The sequence below is a fragment of the Lathyrus oleraceus genome, chromosome 5, assembly GCF_024323335.1.
Source record: "Lathyrus oleraceus cultivar Zhongwan6 chromosome 5, CAAS_Psat_ZW6_1.0, whole genome shotgun sequence".
Classification (NCBI taxonomy): Eukaryota; Viridiplantae; Streptophyta; class Magnoliopsida; order Fabales; family Fabaceae; genus Lathyrus; species Lathyrus oleraceus.
The window spans coordinates 548,993,956-549,002,609 of NC_066583.1; the positions used below are offsets into that span (position 1 = coordinate 548,993,956).

Consider the following 8,654-nt stretch of genomic DNA (forward strand, 5'->3'; position numbering starts at 1 on the left):
GCTTGGCCTAGTTTTGCTTTCGTTTCATATGAGGATTGGTTTTGATTCAAAGTCATGGTGTTGTGATTGTGGATACATCTATGGTCTGGGTCATCTGAACAACCAAGTTTCTTGTGTTTCTAACCACTTGCCGGTCATGTTATTGGTTCATGGATACTATGTCAAAACCCTAACCTTATGGTCTTATTTCATGGTTTTTGTTCATACCCATTATCAGTCAAGTTATTTTCTTTTCAAGAGTCAAACATTCAAGTTATGATTAAACCAATTGTGAAACCAACTTCAAACCATTTTGTTAATCCATTTCAATTTTATTTCATTACATTTGATTCCATACAAAAATACACAAAAATTGACACTTTGACCAATTGTTGACTTTGGTCAACAGTTGACTTTTTGGTCAACTTTGACCAAAGTCAACCCAAATTCATTAAACCCAAAAATTCACCCATAATTTTCCATTGAATATCCATTTACAAGACAAAATACCAAAAAAGAATCAATTCAATTTTAACTTGTTCATTTACCTATTCCATTCTAATTCAACCATTAAACCAAGTCAAATTACACATTCAAACCATAAAACATACATAAAGCCATTACAACCATGCAATCATACGTTCAGCCCATGGCCATTTTGATGTGCCAAATGCAGGTCAACCAATATTCATAACAGGGATTAATTGCTTCTGTTGTATCCTAACAGTATAGGGATTGGAAGGGAAATATGTTACTGATGATAAAACTGCAAGTGTATTGAGCTCAAATATCGAGGGTGTCATCCACAATATGTACTACACTATTTCACATGTCCCCTTTCTTGGAAAGTCCAATGATACATTTGTTTTTGAAATGTGGAGTGTATCAGAAAGTGATCATAAAGTGCCTTCTGGAGATCTGGATGACAAGCAGCTTAAGTCCAAGAATCATAAAAATAATGTACTGTCTGCTGACAGAATTGCCAAGAAGATGAAGTTAAAATTTACTAAAGCTTGGATTGCGTATCTTAGATTGCCACTTCCACTTGACGTGTACAAAGAGGTTCTTATTAATCCTCACCAAGCAGTGCTTCCTCATCTGTCTAATCCCATCATGTTATGTGATTTTTTGACAAAGTCCTATGATGTTGGTGGTGTAATCAGTGTGATGGCTCTTAATAGCCTTTACGTACTAATGACTCAGTATGGATTGGAATATCCAAATTTTTATGTAAAACTATATGCACTATTAGTTCCATCTATCTTCATGGCAAAACATCGTGCAAGGTTTTTTCCAGCTTCTTGATTCTTGCTTAAAGTCACCACTTCTTCCAGCTTACTTGGCTGCTTCCTTTGCGAAGAAATTGGGTAGGTTGTTGCTTTCAGTTCCACCTTCTGGTGCATTGGTTATTACAGCTCTGGTTCACAATATTTTGCGTAGACATCCTTCGACCAACTGTTTGGTGCACCGGGAAGATGATGATGAAGACAGTAATCAAAGAACAGATGAAGCGGCTGCTTCTAACTTGGATAATGCCGAGACTGGTTCAAAGCCCTTCCAGAAATCAGGCATTGACTATTTGAACATTGAGGAAACTGATCCTATGAAGTCAGGCGCTATGAGAAGCTCTCTTTGGGAAATTGACACTGTTCGTCACCACTACTGTCCTCCTGGTCCTGTTTCCCTGTGAAAATCCAAACCATGAACAGAAGCAAAAATCAACGGCAGGTCGTGGCATCTAAACCAATGCATCATCATAGCTACTAACATACCTGTTGTTAATAGTACCCATTCTGCAGCAAACTATCCTGCACTTTCATTCATCCACACACCAGTCAGTAGTGGCAAGGGTGCAGGGGTATTGGCATCACATCCAAATAACAGCATCAGGTCCCTAACATTTATGGTCCAATCAATCATGTGGCATAACCATCCCTTTGTGACCTAGGGCCAGGATGAACTTGCAGATGGCCCTGGAATAGACATTGGCCCAAAGCAAAATCAAACATAAATTGAACCATAAAACAGGAATAGCAACATGCTTCAAAACCACCAGTCTGCACAACCATCCAAACATTGATCAAGAAACACATGCTAGCATGATTCAGAACAACATAAGGTGCAAGGTATACTAACCTACTTCATCAGAACCATGATCCAACTATGCAAAATCGAGCATACCATCTGCGACAACTACAACCAAGCCTGCAAAACCAGTTGGCAGCATAGTTGGTACTTATCCAAGCCAGGAGGAAACTTGCTTGCAGCAGTCCATCAACTGAATTAGCATGCACAACTGAGTCCAACTTGTGTAAATCCTGTAGAAAAGCCAGCCCACGACCAAAGCTAGTCAACTGTTGAAGCAAGTAAGACTTTGATCTGAAAAAGCAACAAACCCAAGGTCAAGGTCACCAAGAATTCTTCTACAGCAAGGGGTTAATGAGCCATGACAAGCCAAAACAATGATGAACTTATGCCGACATGAAACAAGGCACATGGCTTAAACCAGGTATGAATCATGATCATACCGCAACCAAGTTAAGGTCTGGTTCCCACTCGTACCCGAGCCAATGGACCCTGAGCCATACTGCACACATGATGTTGAACACAAGTCAGAAATACAATGCAAATCTAATGCATGAACTGAATCACAAGATGCATACCAGAATAATACCATGTTGTGCAAGTCTCCAGTGCGTGGATTTCAATAGGATCAACAAAAAAAAAACTCCAATTCCTCAAGGGCCAAGCAAGAAAACTGCACAGAAGAGTGATGGGATTGTAAGTGGATTGAAACAACGCCCAACATCAACAGTTCATTTTTTTCACTACAGTAAAAAAGTAGAGAAAATTACCAAAGCGTTAAAAATCCAGAATATCCCAATTTGGCCTGAAGTCAAAACGAAGAAGAAAGTACGAATTCAGAATGCCATTTTTGAATTTAGCATCAAAAAGGCCAATCCCAACTGAGTACATGAAAAGGAGTTTGAAGATACACCTGTTTTGATGCAGAAGCAAATCCCAAACCCTAACTGCAGAACATAAATAGAGAAAAGGAGAATCAGTGGGGGAGCACAACAAAAACCCTGGAGGCGGAAAAATAGAGGCTATAAACCCTAATCTAAAAATACAGAAGAAATCAGTAAGGAAAAAAATCGGTGGCTACAACTCAGAAAGAAAAAAACCTAAAGTTCTTCTTTCGACAACAAGAAAGCAGAAACGGAAGTTGTAAAAAGTGTTGATTTCGAAGGAGAAAGCAGAGAGGGGGGCGCGTACCTACTCGTTCATCTCTGAGACATTTCGATCCGGTACATTTCTCTCCTTTTCGTCGTTCCATGTTCAAATGCGTATTTCTCTTTCGTATCGATGATTCGAGGCTTTGATTTTGTGGATTAGGTTTTTGGATTTGTTTTGTCATCTGCATTTTGGTTCCGTCTCAGTACCTAGGGTTGGATACTGTTAGAGTTTAATTTTTGTATACTGTTAGAGTTTGATTTTGTTCTGTGTTGGGGATGGTTGTGAGTTGAGATGGGAGAAGATGAGGCGAAGCAAGTTGCTTCGTATTCAGCCTTGTGTTTGTTTCCAAAACAAATCTTTAAAGGCCAAAAGTAATAAATGTATGCCACTGCCCAATGATCTGCTGCTTCGTTTTCCCAAAGGCTTTACTTGGTTCCCCACATGTGACCGTTAGAATGGAAGGATTTTTCCTGCTAACGCGTCTCCCCATGGAAAGAGGAAAGGTTGCAGAATCCGACCCATTTGGGGTCTCTTGGGTCAATGAACCGCCCCGGTCCAAATGACCGTTGGGCCTTTCTTTCACCCCAAGTCCATTCTTTTTTTTTAGTTTGGTTTATTTTGTTTTTTCTGTTTTTTTTTTAGTTTTTGTTTATAGGTTTGGATCTCTGTTGACTCAACAGTTGACAGCTTGCGGTCCAGTGGAGGGAAAGTGATTTCATCTTCCCCATGGTATTGGGTTCGATACCCACGTAGGGCATTTCTTTTCTTTTATCATTCATTTTTCTCATGCTTATGTTTTAGTGAAATTCATCCCGTACTCATAGCTTCATCATTTAATAACAAATTTGTTTTCTTTTAAGTTCATCATGCATGCAAAACCATTTTTTAAACTTATAAAAATCATATTTCCCTCGATTTAATATCGAGCCCATTTTTTACACCCTTGTAAGTCGATTGCTTTTTAAGCATCGCCATCGACCTCACATAGCTTACTCTTGGGCTTTCTTACAATGAGCCGGTTCCTTCGCACCTACACTCATATGTTGTTTAATGCTCATTCATTTCATTTCTTTGATTATTTGATTTGATCACATACTTGTTTAAATATCTTATTGTCTGATTGACTGTTGCCTACTTGTATGATGTATGAGGCATATATTTATGTTGTTTGATTGCCATGTCAACCCCCATTCATAAAAAATGTATCCCTCTCCCATGAAATGTATAATATTTATTCTTTCATTCTTTATTCATCTGTTAATACAAGAATTAAAATGAACATTCGATAACCATTTCAAAACAAGACCAAAACCTCGATCCAACGTCGAGTAATCATTTTTCAAAACCTAACAGAACCAGCACGTATTCATCCACCCTTTTGTAAGTCGATTGCTTTATGCATCGCCATCAACCTTGTAAGTCGATTGCTTCATGCATCGCCATCTACCCTTATCCCTAACACTTCTCCTTGCTCCATTCGTCGATTCTTGTTCCGATTAGGTAGCACCCATTAGATAGAACCCTTTGTATGATAACATAGGTAGGATTCCCATATCCTTTGCATGCTAACATTAGGTAGATATTCCCATTTGTAAATCCTAACACTTAAGTACATATTGCATGACAACTCTAGGGCAGAGCTCCCCCACTTCTAGACCTTTCCGAGCGTCTCCGATATTGTGGCATGTAGTCCATTCTATTGCAAAGAGGTAACTGCCTAAGACTTGATTCAGCGAGCTGCGACACCTACTGCTAGGACGTGAATACATTGCCCACTCTCCTTTGACACAACTGGTGTCCTCCTTTGTAAGTCCATGTTCAGATGGCAACCCCTATGTAGGGGAACTACATAGCCCTGATCCTTGTTCCAGACGAGGTATGTAGGCAGGTGGTCGTGCGAGACCACTCCGGGCACCTTTTTTCCTTTTTTGTGTGTGTTTGTTTGACAATTGCTAGGCTCGAGTTCCCGACTCCTTGGCAATCTGTTGTTTGTTGTTCTTGTTGTGTGCTTGGAAGCTGATGTAAGTCCATCAAGTGGCATTCGGGTTCCAGTGTGGGTTTGTTGGGTTCGGATGCTGATGTAAGTCCAGTGATTGGCAGTCGGGCTCCACGTTTGCCCTTTTGTGTGTGTTTTGGTTCGGATGCTGATGTAAGTCCAGTGATTGGCAGTCGGGCTCCATGTTTGCCACCTTTTTGTGTGTAGGTGCCGTGTTCAGATGGCAATCCCTATGTGGCCGAACTACGGCAACTCTGATTCTCATGTTCAGATGAGATACGTAGGCACAAGATGCGATGTCTTGCCGAGTTTGACTAACGACTAACAACTAATCCTTGTTTTCTTTCGCCCTCGTTGCGATCCTTTCTCTCGCCCTCGTTGCGATCGAGACATTCCCTTTCTCTTGCCCTAGTTGCAATCGAGACCCTTGTTCCCGTAGTTAGTTTGAACTACGTTTTACTCTGATTCTCATTCCCGATGAGATACGTAGGCATAAGACGCGATGTCTTAGCGAGTACACTTATCCTTAACCCATAGGTACCCGAGCTACGAAGACTCTGATTCTCATATTCAGATGAGATACGTATGCAGTGGATGCGACATCCGTGCGAGTCATTTTCTTTGACCCTTTCTTTTAGTAAATAGTACATTAGATAAACATACACCCTTTAGACAAGAACCAACAAGAGTGGATCCCGTAGAGTACTACGGATGCGTAGGGGTGCTAATACCTTCCCTTCGCATAATCGACTCCCGAACCCAAGATTTGGTTGCGAGACCTTGTCTTTTCCTTTCCTTTTCTCCAGGTTTACTTCGAGCGTTTCCTTTCCCTCCTTTGGGATAAATAACGCACGGTGGCGACTCTTCTGTCATTTTCTTTCTCGCCGGTTGTTTTTTCGCACCACCGTATTTTTCGGGTTGCGACAATAGCAAGGACTAATTAAATAAGAGTTATATTCTTTCTTTATGTTTTACCATTCATTTAAGGAGAATATGGTGAAGTCGTTTCATGTACAATTCTATGTTGTTTATAAAATTTATTAAATAAACTAGAATCATACTCAGTCCTCCTATCACTATGAAACCTTTTTAATTTTCTTGGTGAATTAACTTTAAGTTTCATTCTTAATGATGGTGTACAAATTTGCCTTTTATAGACTGACTAAACCTTGCATTACTCATAAGAAAACCACAAACAATATTATTTATAATCTCAAGAGTATGCATGATATCCTTCAAGATTAAAGTCTTTTCAGAGGTGGACTTCAGCTTCACTTCTATAATACGGATAACATTAGTGGTGGGGACAACATCCAACAACACTTTATTATTCATGTATGTTTTGAAAATTTCACGATCATAACAGACATGACAAGAGGAGCTAATGTCTATCCACCACTCATGTTGATTTAAGTGATCATAGCAATAAACTACTCATCGGTCAGGTTAACCCATACATTAGGGACATCACGAGGTTTATGCTTGATAGTACATTTCTTAATCATATGACATAGTTTTCCATAATTGGAGCAAGAGAAAACACATGTGACATTTATTTATGGTGGTGTTTGTTTCCTATAAATTGGAGTAATTGGGGCTTTGAAGGATTCTCATTATTAATTTGGTTTATAACATTACAATTTTGATTCTTTAATCACTTGCCAAATGGCTTCAAATATACACCAAAAATCTTTTTTGTTTGAAACAACCAATACTTTTTCTTTTCTTTTTTCTTGTCCTTGAGTTTCTTCTTCGATTAGAAGGTGGATAACCATACTTTATATTAAAAACTATTTTGTTTTGTGGCAAAGCAAATTTTTTAAAAAACTTTCAAACTAGGGGTAGATTATCAACAACAAAAGAAATTTGAAATTGTTCATCTAAACACATATCGTCGATGATGATCTCATAAGCAATCTTTAGAAGTTAGTAAAATTAAGCCTTCGCATACCTTTTATCTATACCATCTAATACTTTAGGTAGCGGCTAACGACATACTTATTTACTTTGACTTCTTTGGTTTCATACTTTTTGTTTAGAGCCTTTCAAACATGTTTTGCAGTACCACAACCATTGTAATAATCAAACAGATGATTTACGAGTCCATTCATAATATGATTTTTATAGAGATAGTTATTTTCTTTCCATAAGGTGATATATTTATTGAGTTGTAAATCATTCATTTTAATTTGTACATCATATTCAATTTTAACATTATTAAGTGTTCCATCTGAATCCACATATTTCTTACTATTAGTTTGTTATGTTGTTCCATAATAAGCAACACGGATGTCCTTGGTGAGAATGTTGATAATCTTTTTTTGGGTTAATAAAAACTGTATCTTTTGTTGTCAACGCTTGAAGTGACTTCCCTCAAACTCGAACGGTTTGTCAGAGACAACAGTCGCATAAGTACCAATAATTTTTTCGGTAGCCATGGTAGTTCGAAACGTCTTAAAATTGTTGTTTTACAATTTGAAAATTTTCTACCGAAGAAATTATCGGGTCGAGTCGCGGATTAGGTCGCTCTCTTTAAGAAGTTTTGTAACACTGTTCAAATTTGTGCAAAGCAGTCACTCAACCACAACGCCTCAAAGATAAAACAACTCAATTATGTATTGTAAGATTGCTACTTGCACAATGGATAATCAATATAGAAATTCACCCTCTAATGGTACAAAGAATATTTGAATATAGTATAAATATCACTCGTAGTATCTGGTATAAAAACCAGTCGTAATGATTTCTCAAACAAGGAGAAATTCAAATAATTCTCCAAAGAGAACTCAATAATGATTATTTGACCACTCAAAATAATTGATCAAACAAAGAGAAATTAAAATAATTATCCAAAGATAATCCAAAAATTAAAACTCATAATTTCTTTCTGAACTCAAACAAGGAGAAATTAAAATAATTCTATAAAGAGAATTCAAGAAAATACTCGGAAAATTCAATGAGTAGAAAGAAAGTGAGTAGATATTTTAACGAGCTACAAGTAGGGATGGAAAAGTGGATGGTCCACCTCTTTAGATCCACCTCATTTAAGCACGTCTAAAAATAGGATGAATCAACTTAAACGTCTAAGTTCAAAAATAAAGTTCGTCCCGTTTACTAACAAGTTGTTGTTAGTTATGATTTATAGTTTTGTAAAAAATATAGCATTCGACTGTGTCGAAGTAGCTAGTCGAAGTAGTAGGATTCAATTGTATTCGGTATAGTCGAATACAACATATAGTTGTTATGTCGAATTGTAACTTATAATTTTATATTTTGTACTTTGTAAGTTTTTGGTATGGGCTCTTGTTGCCTATATAAAGGGCATGGTATGGTGTAAATAAGATAACAAATTAATTCAATAAAGGATTTCGCTTTTCACAAATTCAGTGTTATAGGTTTACACTCTTTTCTCTCTTCCTCTTCTTCTCTCGTCTTTCTTGAA

The 8,654-nt window shown here is 37.7% G+C and overlaps 1 pseudogene; it reads left to right on the forward strand.

Moving 5' to 3' along the window:
• The first annotated feature begins 628 nt into the window (after positions 1-628).
• Positions 629-1,669, forward strand: LOC127081985 (protein NUCLEOLAR COMPLEX ASSOCIATED 4-like; annotated as a pseudogene).
• Positions 1,670-8,654: the final 6,985 nt, after the last annotated feature.